Below are 22,326 nucleotides of genomic sequence, written 5' to 3' on the forward strand. Positions count from 1 at the left end.
TGACACCAACACATTAGCTTTGCTATAAATCTTGAAATCAGGTGGTGCTAGTTCCCTAAGTTTGCTATTTTTCAAAGTTGATTTGGCTGTTGTAGGTCCTTTGTATTTTCATAGGAATTTTAGAATCAGTTTGCAAACTTCTAAAAAAGGCAGGGAGGGGGAGATTTTGATTCTGATTGCATCAAATCTATAGACCAGCTTGGGGAGAATTGACATCTTAACAATATGAAGTCCTCTGGCCCTTGAGCATGATGTATCTCTCCATTAATTTAAGTCCTCTTTAATTTCATTCTGCAATGTTTTGTTCTTTTTCAATGTCTAGGTGTTTCACATCTTTTGTCCCATTTATCCTTAAGTAGTTCATATTTTTATGCTATTATAAATGCTATTTATTTTTAATTTCAATTTCCAATTGTTCATTACTAGTATATAAAAATACAATTGACTTTTGTATATTGATCTTGTGTCCTACAACCTTCCTAAACTCCTGCATTGGTAGTAATAGCTTTTTGTAAGTTCCATTGGATTTTCCACATAAACAATCATGTCATTTGTGAATAAAGACAGTTTTACTTCTTCATTTACAATCTGGATGTCTTTTACTTCATTTCCTTTACTGATGGCACTGACTAAAACCTCCAGTACAATGTTGAATAGAAGTGGTAAGAGCAAACATTCTTGTCTTACATCTGAGCTTGGGTGGAAAGAATTCTTTTCCCATGAAGGTATGATGTTAGCTGTAAGATTTTATAGATGCCCTTTATCAGGTTGAGGATTTCCCCTTTTCTAGTTTACTGAGAATCTTTTTTAATCAGGAATGAATGTTAGGTTTTGTCAAATGGTTTTACTGAGTCTGTTGAGATTATTGTATGGTTTTTCTTTTCTAGTTTGTTTATATGGTGATTTATATTGAAGGATTTCAAATGTTAAAACAATGTTGCATCCCTGAAATAAATTCCACTTAGTCATGATACATTACCCTTTTATATATTGTTGTGTTTGATTTGCTAAAATTTTGTTTGGTATTTTTGCATCTGTTAAAGAGGGATCTTAACCTGTATTTTTCTTTTGTTTTAAGTGTCTTTGTCCCGTTTTGGTATCAGGTTAATGCTGGCCTCATAGAATGAGTTGGGAAATAGTTCCGACTTTTCAGTTTTCTGGAAGAATTTCTGTAGACTTGGCACTATTTCTTCCTTAAACATTTGGTAGAATTCACTGGTGAAGCCATGTGGGTCTGGGGTTTTCTTTGTGGGAAGGTTTTTAACTAGAAATTTAATTTTAAAATAGATATGTGACTATCCACCTTATTATTTCTTTCTGAGTGAGCTTTGTCAATTTGTGTCTTGCAAGAAATTTTATCTATGTGTTGACTTTATTGGCATAAAGTCAATAATGTTCTCATATTTTCCTTTTAATATCTGTAAAATCTCTAAAGATATAATCCTCTTGTTCATAATATTGATAATTTGTTCTTGCTTTCTTTTTTGTCGTTATTAGTCTGGCTAGAGGTTTGTCAATTTTGTCAATCTTTTCAAAGAGCTGGCTTTTAGTTTTGTTGATTTTTTTGTATTGTTTTTCTATTTTCTACTTCACTGATTTCCACTTTATTTTTTCCCTGCTGCTTACTTGGGGTTTAATTTGCTCTTCTTTTTCTATTTCCTTAATAGGGAGGCTGAGGTTATTGATTTGAGAACTTTTTTCCTAATATAGGCTGTAAATTTCCCCCTAGCCACTGCTTTAGTGGCATTCCAGAAATTTTGGCATTTTCAATTTTCATTCCATTTAAAAACTTTCTCATTTCATTTTTGACTTTTCTTTGATTCAAGAGTTATTTAGAAGTGTTCTAGTTTTCAGATATTTGGGTATTTTGCAGAGATCTTTCTGTTTTTGATTTCTAATATAATTCTATTTTGTTCAAAGAACTTACTTTGTATGTATCAAATCATCTTAACCTTATTGACATTTGTTTTCTGGCCCAGAATATGGTCTCTCTTGGCAAATGTTCTGTGTGTACTTGAAAAAGTATATTCTGTTGTTGGGTGGAGTGTTTTATAAATGTCAGTTAAAATGTTTGAAAGTAGGGGCGCCTGGGTGGCTCAGTCGTTAAGCGTCTGCCTTCGGCTCAGATCATAATCCCAGGGTCCTGGGATCGAGCCCCGCATCGGGCTCCCCTGCTCCGCGGGAAGCCTGCTTCTCCCTCTCCCACTCCCCCTGCTTGTGTTCCCTCTCTCGCTGTGTCTGTCTCTGTCAAATAAATAAATAAAATCTTAAAAAAAAAAAAGTGTTTGAAAGTATTATTTGCATTTTCTGTATCTTTACTTTCTGTCTACTTATTCTGTCAATAATTCAGATAGACATATTGAAATCTCCAACAATAATTCTGGATTTGTCAATTTATTTTTTTCACTCCTATCCATTTTTTTCTTTGCTTCATGTATATTGAAATTCTGTTATTAGGTACATAAATGTTTAGGATTGTTATCTTGATGAATTGACCCCATTATCCATAGGAAATTACCTTTTCTATCCCTGGTAATATTCTCAGTTGTTGAATTTGTTTTCTCTGGGGGTGTCTGGGTGGTTCAGTCGTTAGTCGTCTGCCTTCGGCTCAGGTCATGATCCCAGGGTCCTGGGATCGAGCCCCACATCGGGCTCCCTGCTCAGCGGGAAGCCTGCTTCTCCCTCTCCCACTCCCCCTACTTGTGTTCCCTCTCTCACTTGTCTCTGTCAAAAAAATGAATAAATAAATAAAATCTTAAAAAAAATTTGTTTTCTCTGATATTAATATAGCCATGCCAACTTTCTTTTGATTAGTATTAGCATAGCATATTTTTTAAAGATTTATTTATTTATTTTAGAGAGAGAATATGTGTGTGAGTGGGGGGAGGGGCAGAAGGAGAGGGAGAGACACAATCCTCAAGCAGACTCCCTGCTGTGTGTGGAGCCCGACACGGGGTTCTATCCCAAGACCCTGAGATCGTGACCCCAGCCAAAATCAAGAGTTAGCCGCTTAACCAACCGAGCCACTCAGGCACTCCTAGCATAATATATTTTTTCCATACTTTTACTTTTGACCTGTTTTTGTCTTCATATTTGAAGTAGGCTTCTTGTATACAGCATATAATTAGATCCTGTTTTTTAAACCAATTTTACCATCTCTGTCTTTTAATTGGTATATTTAGATCATTTCCATTGAATGTATTTATTAATATAGTTGGGTTTAAATATATAATCTTATTATTTGTTTTCTATTTGTCTCTTGCGTTTTGCTTACCTTTTTTGCTTTTCCTGACTTGTTTTGATTAATTAGATATTTTTTGATTCTGTTTTATCTCGTTGTTTGCTTATTAGCTCTAACACTTTGCCTCTTAGTTTAGTTGTCACTTTAGGTTACATAGTATATAATTTTAACTTATCACTGTCTATCTTCAAATGATATCATACTGCTTGATGTATAATATAACATTTCAATAGTTTACTTCCATTTTTCCCCTTTACCTTTGCGCCTAGTGTTATAATACATTTTACTTTCTCATATGTTATAAACCACATGCTACACTGTTATTAGTTTTGTTTAATTATAGATTTTAATAAAGAAACTTAAATAAAAAGAAAAAAATCATGTGTTTATGATAACCATGGAGTTACCATTTCTAATACGGATTTCTTTCTGTAGATCAAGTTTCTATCCAGTATCATTTTCCTGCTGACTGAAAAACTTTCTGTACCCTTTCTTGTAACCTGGGCTTGTTGCTGATGAAATTGGTTGGCGTTTACATGTCTGAAAAGTGTTTTGTCTTCATTTTTGAAAGATATTTTGGGAGCCATAGTATTCTGGGTTGACAGTTTTTCCTTTCACTACTTTAAAGATTTTGCTCTACTCTCTTCTCACCTGCATTGTTTCTGATGAAAAATCCAATGTCATCCTTCCTTTGTTCCTCTGGATATAATGAGAATTTTTTTTGGTTGCTAGGAATTCTTTATCACTGGTTTGGAGAAGTTTGATTGTAATGTGCTTTGATATAATCTTCTTCATGTTTCTTGTGCTTGAGTTTGTCCAGCTTCTTTGATCTTAAGCTATTATAACATACTGCTTTATTCAGAAGAGGTACTAATGTCAAAAACTCATATAGATGAAATTAAAAAATGTCAAAAACTCATATAGATAAAATTTTAAAAGTTCTGAATGATACTACAAAATTGTTAATTTCATTAAGTAAAGACCAGTTCATTCCAGAATGTTTTAAAATTGTGTTATCATTTGGATGAAGATCACATAAATCTCCTGTTACACATAGAAATCTTGTGGCTTAGCAGACAAAGAGTTGCAATAGTATGTTTTAAGCTAAGAGGTAAATAACAGGAGGATTTTCAAGAAGTGGTATAAGCCACATTTTGTCATGTGTTTTGAAGAGGAAGGCTGCAGTAATTAGCCACGGAGGCATTTTTCATCACATGAACCAGTTCAACAAGTATTCACAAGACCCTGGAGAAAGTAGTTTGACTTCAAGTTACAAGATTCTTCCTTTTATAACAATCTGGACCTTTATAAAATTACATTGCAGCAAGAAATCTTGATATTTTCCCATTTGGGAGTGAGGAAGGTAGCAAGAGTTAAGCTTTATTGAAAACCACCTAGAAGAACCAGAGAATAAAATGGAACAGTATTGCCTCTTTCTTTCAATACAAGGTTGAGAGACCCTTTCTCTGAATCTTCTGCTCATCCTGAGAACCTTACTTGGGAAGAACAGCAAAGATTTTGTGAGCTGCAGTCTGATCATGTAGTCAAGATGAGGTTTACTGATCTGTCTCTGGACAAGTTCTGGATTTCTGTGAAGGAAGAGTACCTTGTCATTCATAGGAAAGTAGCAAACATTTCACTGAAGTTTTCTTCTACTCATTTCATATGTGAGCAAGCTTTGACTTGTTTAAGAATTGTGAGCTAGAATGAAAACTACCTCATTTTCATTAAAAATGAAATTATTGCATGCTTATTTCAAGTTTGGTCCAGAATTGGGTAATTGTGCAATAGCAAAACAAGCACAAGTTTTATGTTATTTTATTCTTTATTTCTAGTTTCAAAAATAACAGTTTTTATGCATAAGTAAGTAGGTAAACGAGATTTTAAAAAGCTAACATATAATAATTTCATAAATACTAGGCTTATATTTGAGCCTAATTATGTTACTCAGGAAGAAAATTATTTTCTCATAGCTTTGTATAAAACTATATCTCAAAATAGGGGTGCCTGGGTGACTCAGTTGGTTAAGCATCCAACTCTTGATTTTGGCTTAGGTCATGATCTCAGGGTTGTGAGATCAAGCCCCAAGTAGGGCTCCACGCTCAGTGCAGAGTCTGCTTGAGATTCTCTCTCTCTCTCCCTTTGTCCCTCCCCTCGCTTGTGCTCTCTCTCTAAATAAATAATAAAATCTTTTAAGAAAAAATCTATATCTTAAGATATATTTTTATTCATATTCAATTGACTTCTGGTTTAGTAGCTGTACTAACTGCAATGTCAGTAATTTTTATGTTGTAAATAATTGTTTACTAAATCAATTCGTAAATTTTGTGTAAATTAAATCAGCCAAGCCTGTCTTCAGTAAAAGTAAATTACTTTTTTTTTTTGGCTTAAGCCAGCTACTTAACAGAAATTTATTATGTTTGCCTTAGGTCGTTTTGATACTTATGAAAAGGAAAATAAGATATTAATTTCAAGACAGGTAAACCTAACTTTTTTTTTCAAGAAAGTTTGGGTAAAAAATCATTTTAGTTTTAAAGAGGGAAAATATTACAGCTTATCTTATCAGCTACTTTATGATAAACATTTAGGCCTTAGGAGCAGTAGCCACAAGAATGTGCCTTGCAGACACAGCTATGCGGATGTATCTGACCCAGGGTACTGGGGTCTGAACTCCATCCACTTGCTGGTGCTGAGACCACACCTCCTTAGACCTGCTCCCAGCCTGTGACTGAGTGGCAGGAATATGAGGCAGGCCGATCCCTGGATATCCTTCGACTCTCCTGATGGCTATTTGGGCTCAAAGACTCCATGACAGCCTTGCTGACCTTTCCTCATGCTTCACAGCAATCTAGGACACTTCCACCCAACCTTCCTTCCTTTCTCCTTCACACAGGGTCATCCGTGTTTCGTGGTCTGATGGTCCTCCCAGTCTTCCCAGTCTTTTTCTCTCAAAGGTGTTCCCCTAGTAAAATCCTTGCATGTTTAACCCTGTCTTGGTGTCTTGGAGGACTGGGACTAACACCCTGGATATGGTTTAAAAAATCAAGTAGGAAATGAAGATAAAAAGGAAAGCTAAATTTTCTCTACCTACACGACCAGCTTATGTTAGAGTTGTTGTCTTTTGTGGGGAGAAAGAATCACAAAAAGATTAGACTCATAATAAGTTATCCACAACTATTGACAACTGTTAATGGATTATTATATCTATAACTTACCAATCACATTAACCTTCTATGATTTGTAGGTATAAGAATATTTATGTAGGGGTACACTGAGACTTGAAACTTATTTCAAGAGTTCCTCCAGGGTAAAATGATTGAAAACCAATACATGAGGCTGTTTCTGACATGCTTCAACTCAATCTTATTTCATTCCTTGATCCTCTGGGTGTTGTATTTTGTGTTGAGGCTGAAATATTGTGCTCCAACTTTGCAGTTCCAAGTAGCTGAGTCCACTCTGTGCTAACACAGAAACCTACCCTAAAGGCCATTTCCTGCCTGTTTCCTTTTTTTAAAAAAAGAGATTTACTTATGCATTTATTTATTTGAGAGAGAAAGAGAGAGAGAGTGCGAGAGCACATGTGCGCATGGAGGATTGGGGCAGAGAGAGTCTTAAGCAGACTTCCGGCTGAGCACAGAGCTGGGGTTCGATCTCATGACCCTGAGATCAAGGCCTGAGCCAACCCTGAGATCATGATCTGAGCTGAAACCAAGAGCAGGAGGCTTAACTGACTGTGCCAACCAGGCGCCCCATGGCTGTTTCCTTTTACTTCTTCCTTTATGTGAGTTGTGGGTCTTTGATAGAGTCTAGCTAGACTGCAGTTAAAAGGCCTGATTCTAGTCCTAGAGGGACTGCAAATTTTTGCAAGATTATTAAGACATAATTTATATACACGGACAATATGGGACTACTGTTCACAGATTTAGGGGGGAAAAATAAGTATTTGGGTATTAAACATGGCAAAAATCCCAATTGCTATAATCAGCTCCCACAATCACAGCCAGGAAAAGGGCAAAGTATAGTATTTGAGAACATTCTGCATTGGAATCAATCTGCTTAAAACCTGTCTCTATCATTGACTAACTGTATGACCTTTGGCCAATTACTTTATTTCTCCAGTTTCCTTGTCTACAGAAATAGGAATAATATCTACTTAGAAGAATTAAAAGCAAAAATATTTGTAATGTGCTTAGCACTCTACCTGGCACAGCGTAACCCTTGATAAAGGGTAGCTCTTATCATTAGCGAGAATGATATTGTTGTTACCTTAATTTTACTGATTGGCAAACTAGGGCTTAAAGTTGTTGAGTAAGGCCTTCAGTTCATACAGTGGCAGGACAAGATTCTGTGATTTTTTTTTCATCACTGTAACCTTAGTGGGGCGACGGGGTGAAGGGGAATCTCTGTTTATTTAATTCAGACACTTAACAGAACTTGATCACAATAGCCAATGCTTAAAAAGCTCTGTATTACCTCTAAAAGTATGTTCGTAACTCTTAGAATAAACAAAATTTTAGGGGTAATAAGGAGAGGAACTGGAGAGAAAAAATATATACTTTTAAAGATTTATTTATTTGAGAGAGAGGGAGAGAGAGCACAAGAGAGAACGAGAGAGAGAACCTCAAGCAGACTCCCTGCTGCATGCAGAGTCTGACCGGGGCTTGATCTCACAACCCTGAGATCACGACCTGAGCCGAAACCAAGAGCTGAACGCTTAACCGACTGGGCCACCCAGGTGCCCCGAGAGAAAAATATTTAGTACTTGCTACTCATTCACCAAAAATAGATGATTTGATAACTGTGAACTCAAAGTTTTCTGGACATCTAGGTAAGAATTTTTCTCAAAACATATCTGGACTCAGGAATCAGGCTGATCCTGCTGTTTTCTAAACTGAAACCTAGAGAAGTAGTTGTTAGAATTACCTTTTAAAAGTGTCCAATTTTATTTCAACTTTATAATGCCCCAGATTTGCTTGTGCTAATGAAAGCCTTTCTGCATACTGGCAATCTATTCTAAAACTACTTAAATGAAAAGGTTACATCTGCCAATGATGGTAAGATCATCATTAATCAATTTTGTAACTTAAAAAAATAGCCTCCCCTCCCTGTTTCCCCTTCTGATCCAGCATTACTTTAGGATTTATTTCAGTTCATATTTTCAGACTACATCTGCTATCAGCTACAGAAAAATGAAAGACCCTAAACCTCAAACAATGTCCAAACCAGCTATTATATCTTATGAACACATTTTTATAGCTGACTTTTTATATTTATAGTTGGTAGAAAATTGTTTTGAACCAAGGAATCATTTATTTAAAAAAAATATATCTACATAAAGACTTTCATAATAAGCCCTTAATGTGATTACCTCATGCCTTTAACATTAATAAAACAGAAAGATTTTTCCTGATACAAAATAAAATGGCATTTGTTTGGGATCAAGTAATGAAGCTCTTTCACTCAGGATATCACTAACTGGCTTAACTGGGTATGTATTAATGTTACAATAATCAGCTTCTTTTTATAGTGCTTTCTTGACATATCGACATGTTCTAAAAAGTTACCAATGTAACAATAAAATACTTATGATGAGCTATTGAAAGAAATCTGTAGAGTACCATACTAACTATTTCCTTTAGAATTTGATTTAGAAATCACTTGTGGGCTTAAAATATGGCTTCTCTAAAAATATCTCTTATTATGTGCATTCTGTTAGAAAAATATTATGAACAGTTTGGTGACTTTGACAAGTTCCAGTTCCTAAAAATAATATCTTCCAGTAATATCCTAGTGCTGTCAAAGACTATGGTCACCGAAAGATTTCTGTCTTTGCTTATAGCCTTACTACCGCATGCAAAATTTCATTGCCTTCCATTTAGGAACATTACTTTTTGAACATGAATTATAATTGCTTATAAAACATTTCTGAAAAAATAATAGCATTACAATGAAAAGTAATATCCTATTTACCATAGAATAAACAATGAAATTAAAGAGTAGAACAATTAAATTTAATCTAGGTGGGTCTTAAATTAAGACACAGCAGTTTGGCAAGGTGTCAGACAAAACAGAATCAAGAAACCAGGCGTAAACTAGTGATCACAAGGAGAATACAGTGCATTTGGGACTCTCACTTGCAGTCATGGATATAATCTTTAGGCATGTTGGCTTAAGGTTGTCTCTAACATTAGCAATGCTAAGGCTTCTCATGTCTTAACATATTTTTGTTTAGTTTTAATATAGTGGCCCAATCAGAAATCCTAAACAAGCTAAAATCTCAACAGAGTTGAGATGGCAATTTTAAGATTTGATAATATTTTTAAAGCATTAGGGTTATAATGATACATTCATTTTTCAAGACCACTTAAAAGGAATATTGAAATCAATAAATAGTAATGTTTATGTTTCATTGTGTCTCTATGTTAAAATGTATAATTATTTTTAAACAATTTAATTTCACCAAGAGGACTAGACAGAAATTTTTGGCCAATTGAGTTATGTTCTCTAGGACACAAATCCGCTAAAGAAAAAGAAAATTATTTAGCATTTTCAGGAAACTTTCTTCATCATTGAAACAAATGCATGTTGAGTTTTTCTAATTGAAAAATATAGTTTATATTTATAGTTAAATAGAAAGTCTATGAAAATTTGGTATTAGATAACCTTATATTAACAAACCAATAGCTTATTGGTCTATTTCTCAGGTGCTTGACATTCTTATTTCTAATTAGCATTTTTCAAAACATAATGATCTTTCAATGTCTTTGATATAAAAAAAGCTGGTCAGACTTATTTTCTTAATAAAATTTGCTCAAAGATCCATAAGGAATAGAATCTATTAGTAAATCCAATCCAGACTTTTACAAAATAATTTGTATAGTTCTTCATTTTTCTCTATTTAACAATTTGATCTCTGATATGATCTCTGGTATGCACAGGACTGTTTGCTTTTAAGTCATTTTGCATTTGCAAAATGCAGTTGCATTTTAAGTCATTCTATAGTGATGTGTCTTGTTTCACTACTAAAGTATAAAAGCAGGGACTATTCATAGTGAGTAAGAGCATAGCTTCCGGGGCCAGACTCATACTCCTTGCATTCAAATACTATTTTTGCCACTTAATACTAGTTGTGAGGTTTTGATCAAGTTACTTAATATCTTTGTGCCTTGGTTTCCCCAACTATGAAATGGGAATAATAATAATTCTTACTTTGAAGTGTTATAGAAGGTATTAAATGTATTAATATGGGCCAAACATTTAGAACAGTATCTGGAAACTAGTGAGGTTGAAAAAACTCTGAGCTATTATGAACATGAATATTTATTCCTACAATATTTTATTTCCCAAGATACAGACTCAGCTGGCTAGGAAAAAATGAATCTTAATCAGTATCTCTAAATTTCCTGATGGTTCCAATAAATTGTATGTTTTTCATACAAGTGATGAGAGCCCTGTGTGACCTTTCTTTCTGTTCTTGGTTCTTGACAAAACTCTGCATCTTGTGTACCTGCTGATCTATCTATCTTTCTTTCTTTCTTTTTTTTTAAGATTTTATTTATTTATTTGACAGAGAGAGACACAGTGAGAGAGGGAACACAAGCAGGGGGAGTGGGAGAGGGAGAAGCAGGCTTCCCGCGGAGCAGGGAGCCGGATGCAAGGCTTGATCCCAGGACCCTGAGATCATGACCTGAGCCGAGGGCAGACGCTTAATGACTGAGCCACCCAGACGCCCCGCTGATCTCTCTTTCTTTCTTTCTTTCTTTCCTTCTTTCTTTCTTTCTTTCTTTCTTTCTTTCTTTCTTTCTTTCTTTCTTTCTTTCTCTTTCTTTCTTTCTTTCTTTCTTTCTTTCTTTCTTTCTTTCTTTCTTTCTTTCTTTCTTCTTTTCTTCCTTTCTTTCTTTTCTTTCCTTTCTTTCTTTTCTTTCCTTTCTTTCCTTTCTTTCCTTCTTTCTTTCTTCTTTTCTTTCAAGGGGAGAGATATTGATATCAGTTAAATTCTGTCCCCCCAAAAAGATACATTGATGTTCTAATCCCAGTGCCTCAGAATACTATCTTATTTGGAAATAGGGACCTTGCAGATTTAACCAGGTTAAGGTGCAGCCATTAGGGAGGCCCCTAATCCAGTATGACCGATGTCCTTGTAAAAAGGGGAAATCTGGACATGGAAACACAGAAGGAAGAAGTGTGACAATGGCCATGTGACTGTAGTCATGCGTCTATATGTCAAGGAATGCCAAGGATTGTTGGCAAACACTAGAAGCTAGGAAGAGGCAAGGAAGTATTCTCTTCTGGAGCCATCAAGGAACATGGCCCTAGGTTACCTTGATTTTGGACTTCTAGCCTCCAGAACTGGGAGATAATCAACTGTTGTTTTAAGCCACCCAGCTTTTGGTACTTTGTTATAGCCGCCCAAGGAACTAAATACAAGTATTGTAGAGATTTACCCACTTTCTGATTACTTTTCCTCATATCTAAGTAAAAACTGAGGGGGCTGCAATTAATCATCTCCCCCTGCCCTTTATTTTTTCTTGAGGATCACATACTCTGGATTTGGAGAAATGAATACTAAATTTCTAGATGTAAAAGAGTTAATAGAATTATTTTTGATCAGTGAATGAAAAACAAGCTGATGAATCGCAAGCACAGTCACACACAACAAGGTGCTTGGGCATTTTGTAACTTACATTGTTTTATATCTTTTTACTGATACACCCTTCAAGGACTATCTTTGTTAAGGTCTTTTTTTTTTTAGAAAACTAACGCTGCTATCTCTAAAATGATCTATTTTTATATTCTGGGAGACAAATGAACCTGTAAATTAAGTTGTCCTTAGCTCTTTAAGTGCCCACCATAGTCATAGAACTACACAATGGTCGAATTAGCAAGAAATTAACAGATCAGGTAGTTCAACTAACTTGTTTCTCAGAGGAAGAAACTGAGGTCAAGAGACGTTAAGCAATTTAGACTTCTAGCTCTTTTTTCTGCATCGTATCACAAGGGACTTAACCACAATTTAAATCACATTTCAGAAGTCAGATTTTCTGGACCATTTTTGTATTGTCTTCAGAGTTTGTAGCATAGTGGCCTACTAAAGAGATTACTGTTTACTGGGGATAATGCTTATTTGTCAGTTATCTTGAAGCTGTAAATAATCTTGCTACTAATAGTTACATGGAATGTGGTTGTATATGACTGACCTGCCCTTGTTATGGGCCTAACATCTTGCAGTCAGTACATGTGATGTCTACACTGTTTTCTACAGGCAGAAGCTTTTCTTAGGGTGGGTGAGGGAGAAGGGGTATTTCTAAATGAGGCATCAAGAGAAACTGGTCCTGAGTTTCAGAAGCACTTGGATATTTTTAGTATGACCTCATATCCCACCATAGCTGATTTTGGGGGTGCAGAATGAGGAGGTAATGAGAAAGAGCAACAAACCAAAATAAAAAAAAGAATCTAAGATAAACTGCCAAGATTTAAAAAAGAGAAAAGGCATGGGCGCCTGGGTGGCTCAGTTGGTTGGGCGACTGCCTTTGGCTCAGGTCATGATCCTGGAGTCCCAGGATCAAGTTCCGCATCGGGCTCCCTGCTCAGCGGGGAGTCTGCTTCTCCCTCTGACCCTCCCCCCTCTCATGTGCTCTCTCTCTCTCTCTCTCAAATAAATAAATAAAATCTTTAAAAAAAAAAAAAGAGAGAAAAGGCATAATATCTTTAATAAATGACTTTGTCTAGAGCTATTAGTCAATTTAGAGTTCACAGATTCTCTCTATAGTTAATAGTTTCATTAATATTTACTTACCTACAGTTATTTAGAGATCTCTCTTCATCTTCAAATAGTTTTCACTTCAAATAATATTATTAAATTTACTTTCTGCAAGAAATTATGCGAATCACTTTACAGGTGTTGCTTTATTTAATGCAACAAAACTCCATGAAACTACCATAATTATCCTCAACTTACAGTAATGAAAAGGAAGTTTAGAGTTTAAACAACTTGCCTAATGTTGCATTGCTAGCAAACCCTGGCCAAGATTTAGACTTAGCTCGAACTCTGATGGGCATTTCCATTCACTATCTAATCACAGGGTTGATAGAATCCCTAACTGGGCATATTTCCTGTCTCTCTGCTGTTAGGTAACATATGGGCCCTCCTGCTGGTTAAGCACTTGGGTCATTCTCTTCATCTGGGGACAGCTTTCAGTAGAATCCTTTCTTCCTGCAGGCCCCAGAGATTTGGTCTGCTTACTTTTCTTTTCCAGCTGTCGTTACTGATTCTCCCACCTACGATTCATCATCTACTAGAATCCTGGAGGAGAATATAGATCCCCTCTTTTCCTCTTCCTGTTGTTTCTGATTAAAAAAAAAAAAAAAACCCTCCAAGTTTTTAATGAGAATCTCACTAGCAACTTCAAGTTGTAATCTAATAATATTAGCAATTGCTACTGTGCTTCACTTAGTAAAAGCTTACTTTTGCTATTGCTGTTAAATTTGCTGTTTGTCAAATAATGCAATATACGTTAAGAAAAAAAAAAAGGTAGCAGGAGGGGAAGAATGAAGGGGGGGAAATCGGAGGGGTAAACGAACCATGAGAGACAATGGACTCTGAAAAACAAACTGAGGGTTCTAGAGGGGAGGGGGTTGGGAGGATGGGTTAGCCTGGTGATGGGTATTGAGGAGGGCACGTTCTGCATGGAGCACTGGGTGTTATGCACAAACAATGAATCATGGAACACTACATCTAAAACTAATGATGTAATGTATGGGGATTAACATAACAATAAAAAAATTAAAAAAAAATTGCTGTTTGTAATTACTTTTGCATATGATTTTAGGCACTTCTATGGCAACAAGTCGAATTTCGTTTTGACTTGTAGTTACGATTTCTTATAAGGCCCTTGCTCTTTTCTGCAGGCTTGCATCTGCCCCAATTTATCGTGCTAGGGCTTATACGTGAATGATACTAAAAGATATTAAAGATCACATGTATCAAGACTTGCAATTTAAGACATAAGCTGAGGAGGAGAGACCTGAATACTAGGAATTTGAGAAAAAGCTCTCCTAATATTAGCCCATCTTGCCTTTATTGAGACTGATGTTTATTGAGTATTTAATGTTTGAAATGCTTTCCATACAAAAGGCCTGGATGATTATCCACATTTTACTGATGAAGAAGTTGAAGCACAGAATCTATCCAAGAATATCAGTAAGTGATGAACCTAAGATTGAAACCAAGGTCTGTATAAGGTACATTAAGTGGCTTCTCACAAATGCACTTTCTGAACACAAATCATGAGTGTTATGTAAAGAACACATTTCATTTTCTACATTTTTTTATCCTGCAATTCTCTTGAATCTTAATTTGCTTTCATATCTATAGTATTGCTTGATGCTCTTGAAAAATGGATCTTGAGATGCCTGGGGGGCTCAGTCAGTTGGGCGTCTGCCTTTGTCTAGGGTCATGATCCCAGGGTCCTGGGATCCAGTCCCACATCAGGCTCCCTGCTCAGCGGGGAGCCTTCTTCTCCCTCTCCCTCTGCCCCTCCCCCGCTCATTCTCTCTCTCTCTCTCTCTCTCTCTCTCACAGATAAATTTTTTAAAAATCTTTAAAAAAAAGAAAAATGGATCTCATTTTGTTCTGAAAAGTCTACAATTAAGTAATAGATTAAATGTTTTGTTAAGTGTGAATTTTTAAATTTAGTCCTTGCGAGGCTAGTTGGTTGGCTAATTCTTTTGAGGTCCTTGGTTTAAATTAGTATCTCTAAATTTAAACTCTTTTATTTATTTTTGTAAAAGAGTTATTTATTTATTTATTTAGAGAGAGAGACTGTGCTCATGAGTGGGGGAAGAGGCAGAGGGAGAAGGAGAGAGAAAATCCCAAGCAGACTCTGCGCTGAGCCTGGAGCCTGCCACAGGGCTCCATCTCATGACCCTGAGACCGCAATCTGAGCGGAAACCAGGAGTCAGATGCTCAACCGACCGAGCCACCCAGGTGCCCCTAAACTTAAACTCTTTTAAAAACTCATACTTGCCATTTGTCTTCTGAATTCCTTGGTAAATACAAGTACATAATACATATATAATAAAACTTTGGTTACATCATCAATTTTACAGTCCTGTTCTTATAAGCTTTACCAGGTGAAACCTCCTTCTTTCTACAATTAAGGGTTGATTTTGTTGTTGTTGTTGTTTATGTATTAAGCCCTTAAAAGACATCAAGCATTCTGAGTGAATTAATAATTTCTACGGAGACTTGTTTTTTTCTGTTGTCTCTTTTTGAGAGAAAGAGCAAAAATACCCCTCCCCAGTAACCCAAAAAACAAAACTGGCATTGACTTCAGAACCCATCAATTGTGTTTAATAAACAGTTTTATATAAATGTGTTTAGTAAACTGTTCTTAGTTATTTTAACAGAACAGTTCTGTAATCTCAGGAAAACTTTTTTAAAAGCAGAGATTAAAACAAAGATTATTTATCCAGCAATAGTATGTTCACTCTACAGTAAAATTACCTTATAGTCCTAAAATGTCTCCTCATTTATAGTCATAAACTTTCTTGAAAGAACTTCTATGAGCTTATGATTTGGTGACATTGGTCTAAAAGCATATCTTTTATCCCATTTTATTAATTCTTTAAAGAATTTTTTAAGATACCTCAAAAATAGAACAGAATGTACAGTAAGTGAATGGGAAATACTTTAAGGGTTATTAGTTACAGCCAAAAATCAATGACACTACTGAACTCCAAAGCCACTTTTTGGGGAAAAGATTATCTTATCAATATCTATTCTTGATGAAATTATTTTTCTTCTATTTCTATAGTCAGTTCAGGCTCAAAAAGCTGACTTTCAGTGGGAAGAAGCTGATAGAGCTTGTCTACGGCATTTTTAAAAGACCTGAGGTCATAATATTAATTACCGCTGTGATAGTATCTGCATGTTGGTAAACATCCAGAGCTATGCTGACCACATCTCAAGTTCATAAGAGCCACCATTGCAGAGAGTTCTGCTGGACAGCACTGATTCAGAGGGTCGGAAATGGTAGCAAACATTTTAATTGTTAGACAGATTCTCAGTATTCATCCAGGTATTTGGTAACATACAAAAGTAACTGACAGTTATTTTTCCTAAGCATGGCACATTTAGAAAAGATAAAAAAAAGTTAAACATTTATTCAGCAAAAGTTTAATAAAACTCAATGTGCCAGGTAGTAGTTAGGCAAAGCTGAATAAAGTGTGATTTTTGATCTTGAGACAATTATAGTCTTGTGGATGGGCTGGACAAACATCTAATCACTAGAAATTGCGGTTTTTGTTATAATAATATTATGCACTAAACAAAGAAGACATTAGCTCTGTCTAGAGGAATTGAGGAAGACCTCAAAGAGGAGGTGATAGCTGAGTTTTACATTAATGAAGTTATTTTTTTTTAAAGATTATTTATTTATTTATTTATTTGAGAGAGCAAGAATGAGAGAGAGCACATGAGAGGGGGGAGGATCAGAGGGAGAAGCAGACTCCCCACTGAGCAGGGAGCCCGACGCGGGACTCGATCCCGGGACTCCAGGATCATGACCTGAGCCGAAGGCAGCTGCCTAACCAACTGAGCCACCCAGGCGCCCCAACGAAGTTATTTTTTAAGGATGTGCAGTAGGTACACGAAATAAAAGGCTCACTCTTTCTTATGGCCTGAGTAAGTTTGGGCACGGCCCTAACTCTGAGGCAGTACACCTCACCAACATCCTGTACACGCTCTCAGGAATATCTGTGCACTGAATACTATTCTAAAGACATGTATTGTATTTTATGTATATAACTTGAACTAGCATGTCTATTTTTTGGAAATATTGGACTAACAACAAGAGCTTCCATCACTGACAGGATGATAGGCATGAAGTGATTCCACAGTGAAGAGCCCAAGCACTCCCCAGCTTCTGCCACCAGGCCATGATTAATAGTGTAACTCGGAGAATGTCCAAGGGCTGCAATTGGGTGGCTCTACCCTCAGGGTGACTCTGAGGTTTTTAAATGCCTCTCCCAATACCAAAGCCTGAAAGAAAGCTGATAATGGCCTAAGAGAATGCTGGACTAGGAGAATAAAAGAATGGTGGGCTCAGGCTGAGAACACTGAGGATCACTGTCTCTGAAGGCTTTCTGGTGTGGATGTGGTGGGACAGGAGGAATAGGGCACCTGGGGAATCCTGGAGTAGGGACGAGGGGTCCATATAGGATCAGAGCAGAGACTAGCCTTTAACTATGTTGTGTAAGCACAATCATGACTTCCTCAAGTGAAAAAGGAAGCTAATTAGACAGACATTGTAGTATATTATAAATAAATATGTATAAGTCCTTGTATCAGTCAGGGTTCAGTCAGGGAACCATTAGGATATATCTGTAACAATCAGAGTTGTTACTGGGATGTGACTTTATGCGATTCTGGAAACTGGTAAAACAGTCTCTCTAAAGTGGTTGTCCTGGCATCTGATCTGGATTTAGAGTCCATAAGGCAGGCAGTTGGGGAGAGAAGATGGAAGGTAAGTGGGGGAGCCCAAGAACAAGCTAGAGCCACAAGCACGAGCTGGAGCCCACAAGGAGACTCAAACCTGTGTTAGTTCTTTCTGTGACCTTGAGGGTATGGGTGTCCTACAGAAGTTGGGATGTTTGTTGTGTAGCTAAGTCCACACCAGGGTCCAGAGCTGGAGGAGGTGGAGGAGGGTTCAGAGGTACAGTGGCAGGCCCGGCGGCTGCTTCCCACCAACGAGGAGAGACAGCAGATAAATGATAATGTGTGTGAGCTACAAAAATGGCTGCCACTTCACTTTCACCATCCAAACCTCACACAGGAATCTCTCCTGGGGTTCATGTTGACCAGAAGCATACAGGAGAATTCTGGGAAATGTAGTTCAGCCTGGCCAAGTGGACACATTGCAAAACTACCACAGTCTCATTGCAGAGTAGCGGTTCAGTCATGTACAACAATCTTCTGTGAGCTTCGGAGAGCCACGTGTTAAAACAACCAAAGACAGCTTTAGGTATTTATGTAGAGAGACACTTACATGGAGTGGATTCTGGCTATTCTGCTTAAGAGTCTGGTGCCCCAAGTAGGTAAAACCAGACAAACATCACTTCTTAGAGAATTTTATCGTTGTGAAGAAACGCCTATGTAATGTTACCTTGCACAACCACATACACTTGGTAACTACCTTCCCAGAGGTTAAAACCACAAATTAAATGTAGATTTTTTCGTAAGTGTGCAAAATTAACTAGGGAAGTGAAAATGACTAGATAAAATTCTTTAGTATTTATTGACATGTAACCATGAGGTTGAAAAACTCCTCTAAAGGGCGCCTGGGTGGCTCAGTTGGTTAAGCGACTGCCTTCGGCTCAGGTCATGATCCTGGAGTCCCTGGATCGAGTCCCGCATCGGGCTCCCTGCTCGGCAGGGAGTCTGCTTCTCCCTCTGACCCTCCCCCCTCTCATGTGCTTGCTCTCTCTCATTCTCTCTCTCTCAAATAAATAAATTAAAAAAAAAAAAAAAAAAAAAAAAGAAAAACTCCTCTGTGCATGAAAATGAGAACAGTCACATAAATATATCCCATTAAACCCAAACAAAACGTATCCTCTACTCAACTCCTGCTTAGCAGGATCTGGAAATGACTAGGCACCCTAAAAGCAATACATGATGGGAAGTAGGAATTGAAAGAGACAGTGGTCTTAACTGGTTGTGATTTACCTTTCTCGTTTTGCAAATTCTACAAAATCATATAAACATGTGAAGCCGCTGCCAAGTCTCTTTGGAACATGAAAGTGAAGTATACAGGAACTTAAGCTTCTTTGGGTGTAGGGTAAATCTGCACATGGGCCGTGCTTTATTATGATTGACTGTGAGACCCCCAAGATCCCTTGCCTATACTACTTAGCACAGTTATTAGCATATACTCATCTCTTATTAAATGTATGTTGAAGGGAGAATAAAATGAACAAGGGGGGAGGAGAGAAGGAGGACGGTAGGTAGGGAAGGAAGAAGGAAGGAAGAAAGCAAAGCAAAGAAAGGAAGGGAGGAAGGTAGGAGAAGAAAGAACAAGGAAGGTAAAGGAGAGAAATGTACAAGCTAACTGAATCAATCAAAGACAAAAACAGACTAGAATGCAGGTACACTAGTCAGTTCTTTAAGAAATCAAATAAATACTTGGTAAATCATGATTATAAAAATATTAGAAACATTCTTTATCATAGAAATGTTCATTGCAACCTGGTGTAGAAAAGTAATATTTGCGTTACTAAAATTAGTGTTTTGCTTTTCAAAAATACCTTATTCAAAAGAACATTTCCATGGATCTGTAGGGTCTTAATGAAGATTTATTTTTGAAAATTCTGATGTCTACTATTTCATTGTTTAGTGCTCAAATATAAACTACATCAGGGGTCAGGAATGATCAGTTTGGAGTCTCTGGACTCCAGAGAGCCCATGGCTACAACTCAGGTTCTAGAACTCAGGTGGCCCATGGACTTAGATGAAAAAAATTAACAAATTTCCATTAATTTCTAGCTGTAATCTACCATTTCTTTCACATTTTAAAACATTATTATGAAAAGCTGTCCATAGGTTTCCGGGGTCTCACGGGCACAAAAAGGATTAAGAAATCTGCTTTTTGCAAGGACAAAATGTCTCCCTTCATTGCAGCATTTTTTTTCTGATGAGTATTCTAGAAGCGCTAACGGAAAATCATGGCGCTTACAGGCACAGCACACAAGGTGGCAGTAGTACATCGTCACTTGTTCTTCCACATCAACTTCCCTCATTCTTGGCCTTATCGGAACGCTAAGTGTAAACTGTAAGATAATTAGAATGTAATACATTTTCAGAAAATGGCTTTCGATACTTTTCAGCCTACCCTTCTAGTTTATATTATATGCTCTTTTTTTGTGCAATATGCAGCACACATAAAAAAAAGTCTCTCAGTTTGAGAAACACAGTAAGAAATTAAGCTATTTTCAGAGCTTTCTCTAAATATGTTTCCTAAAAAAAAACAAAAACAAAAAACAAGAACAGCAACAACAAAAAACAAACCACCCTTATGAAGAAAGACTTTTTTCTTACTATTACTGTGCTCTTATTTATACAAATATGGTCTATGTGCCCAAAGGGTAATTGATGAATTACCTAAAACCTTTCCTACCAACACACACCATTTATAATCACATACTCTCCCTAATTTAAATTTGTGATTTTTTTAAGTGAAAAAGAAGGAGAGGGGAGGTGATCTTCCCCTCTTTGATGGCATGATCTTTGGTGGAGGAGTTGCAAAATGGCTAGAATTCCTCATTCCTCCATGAAGAGGCAGATTCTGTTTCTCTAGCTCTTGACTCTGAATTGTGCTTTTGACGTGATTTGGCCAGTAGCATGTGGCGGAAGTGATAGTGTTCTGCTTCTGAGCCTATGCTTCGAGACACCTCGAATGCTTCCTTTTGCCATCTGTTTCCAGGCCTGGGGACTGGGCTTGCTTGCCTCTGTATCTTATGAGAGAACATGCTTGGAAGAAGCTGCTGGAAGGATGAGTCCTGGGGAGCAGAGAGAAGTTGCACCAGCTAGATAAAATCCCAGAAAAATGAGACCCCAACCCATAGCCAGTCTATGTCCCAAACAAGACAGGCTAGGTGAGGCCAGGAGAATCCCACAGCCTGGCCCTGCCCTGCGCCTGACTTGAGTTGTAGGAGCAATAAATGCTTATTGTTTTTAGCCACTGGGTTTTTGAGTAGTGCTTTATGCAGCATTGTGTGTAAAATAGGAACTGTTACAAACTATTATTTATTACTGACTGAACACAAGCCCATGACCAATTCAAATGATATCTTTTACAAAATATAGAACTGTGAAGACCCTGTGACTTAGCATTCTATTGCATTAGAGATTTTGGCCCTTGTGGCATTTACTGACAGTGTCTAGCCATTTAGTACATCTAGTTTTGACTTTAGATATAGAAAATAAGGGTATGGGGTGCCTGGGTGGCTCAGTCGTTAAGTGTCTGCCTTCAGCTCAGGTCATGATCTCAGGGTCCTGGGATTCAGCCCCGCATCGGGCTCTGTGCTCCACGGGAAGCCTGCTTCTCCCTCTTCCATTCCCCCTGCTTGTGTTCTTCCCTCTCTCGCTGTGTCTCTCTCTGTCAAATAAATAAATAAAATCTTAAAAAAAAAAAAAGAAAAGAAAAGAAGGGTAAAAGAAGAAATTGAGTATGCATATGGGCAGGAAACTGTTATGGATGAATGTTTGTGTGTACTCCCCCCACCCCATTCATATGTTGAAGCCTTAAGTCCCAATGTGGCTGTATTTGGATATGAAGCTTCTAAAGAAGCAATTAAGGTAAAATAAGGTCATAAGGGTGATGCTCTGAAAGGATTGATGTCTTCATAAGAAGAAATACCAGAGATCAATCTCTTTCTTTCTCTCTCTCTCTCTGTCTCAACACAAAGAAGAGGTCATGTGAGCACACAGCAGGATGGCAGAGGCCTAAAACCAAGAGAAGACACTCACAGTGAGATCGACCTTGCAGGTATCCTCATCTTAGACTTCCCAGCCTCCAGAACTGTAAGAAATACATTTTAATTGTTTAAGCCATGCAATCAATGCTATTTCGTTATGGCAGTCTGAGTGGACTAATACAGAATGGAAAGGCAAAATAGGGGGAAAATAATAATAACTGATAGTGATTGCTTCTGAGCAGTCTAAAGACTTAACAAATCTAATTTCCTGTAGTCCCCCACAACAACCCAGGGAGGGAGATACTATTATTAGCACTGTCATTATTATTATTATTATTTTTTATTTATTCATTTGAGACAGAGAGATACAGAGAGAGAGAGAGAGAGAGAGTAGGAGCAGTGGGGAGAGGCAGAAGGAGAGGGAGATGCAGACTCCCCGCTGAGCAGGGAGCCTGATGCGGGGCTTGATCCCAGGACCCTGAGATCATGACCTGAGCCAAAGGCAGATGCTTAACGACTGAGCCACCCAGGCGCCCCGAGCACTGTCATTATTTTTACAGATGAGAAAACTAAGACAAAGAAAGTGTAAGTAGCATGACCAAGTTCTGACGGTT

Source organism: Halichoerus grypus, chromosome 3, assembly GCF_964656455.1.
Source record: "Halichoerus grypus chromosome 3, mHalGry1.hap1.1, whole genome shotgun sequence".
In the NCBI taxonomy this organism is placed as follows: domain Eukaryota; kingdom Metazoa; phylum Chordata; class Mammalia; order Carnivora; family Phocidae; genus Halichoerus; species Halichoerus grypus.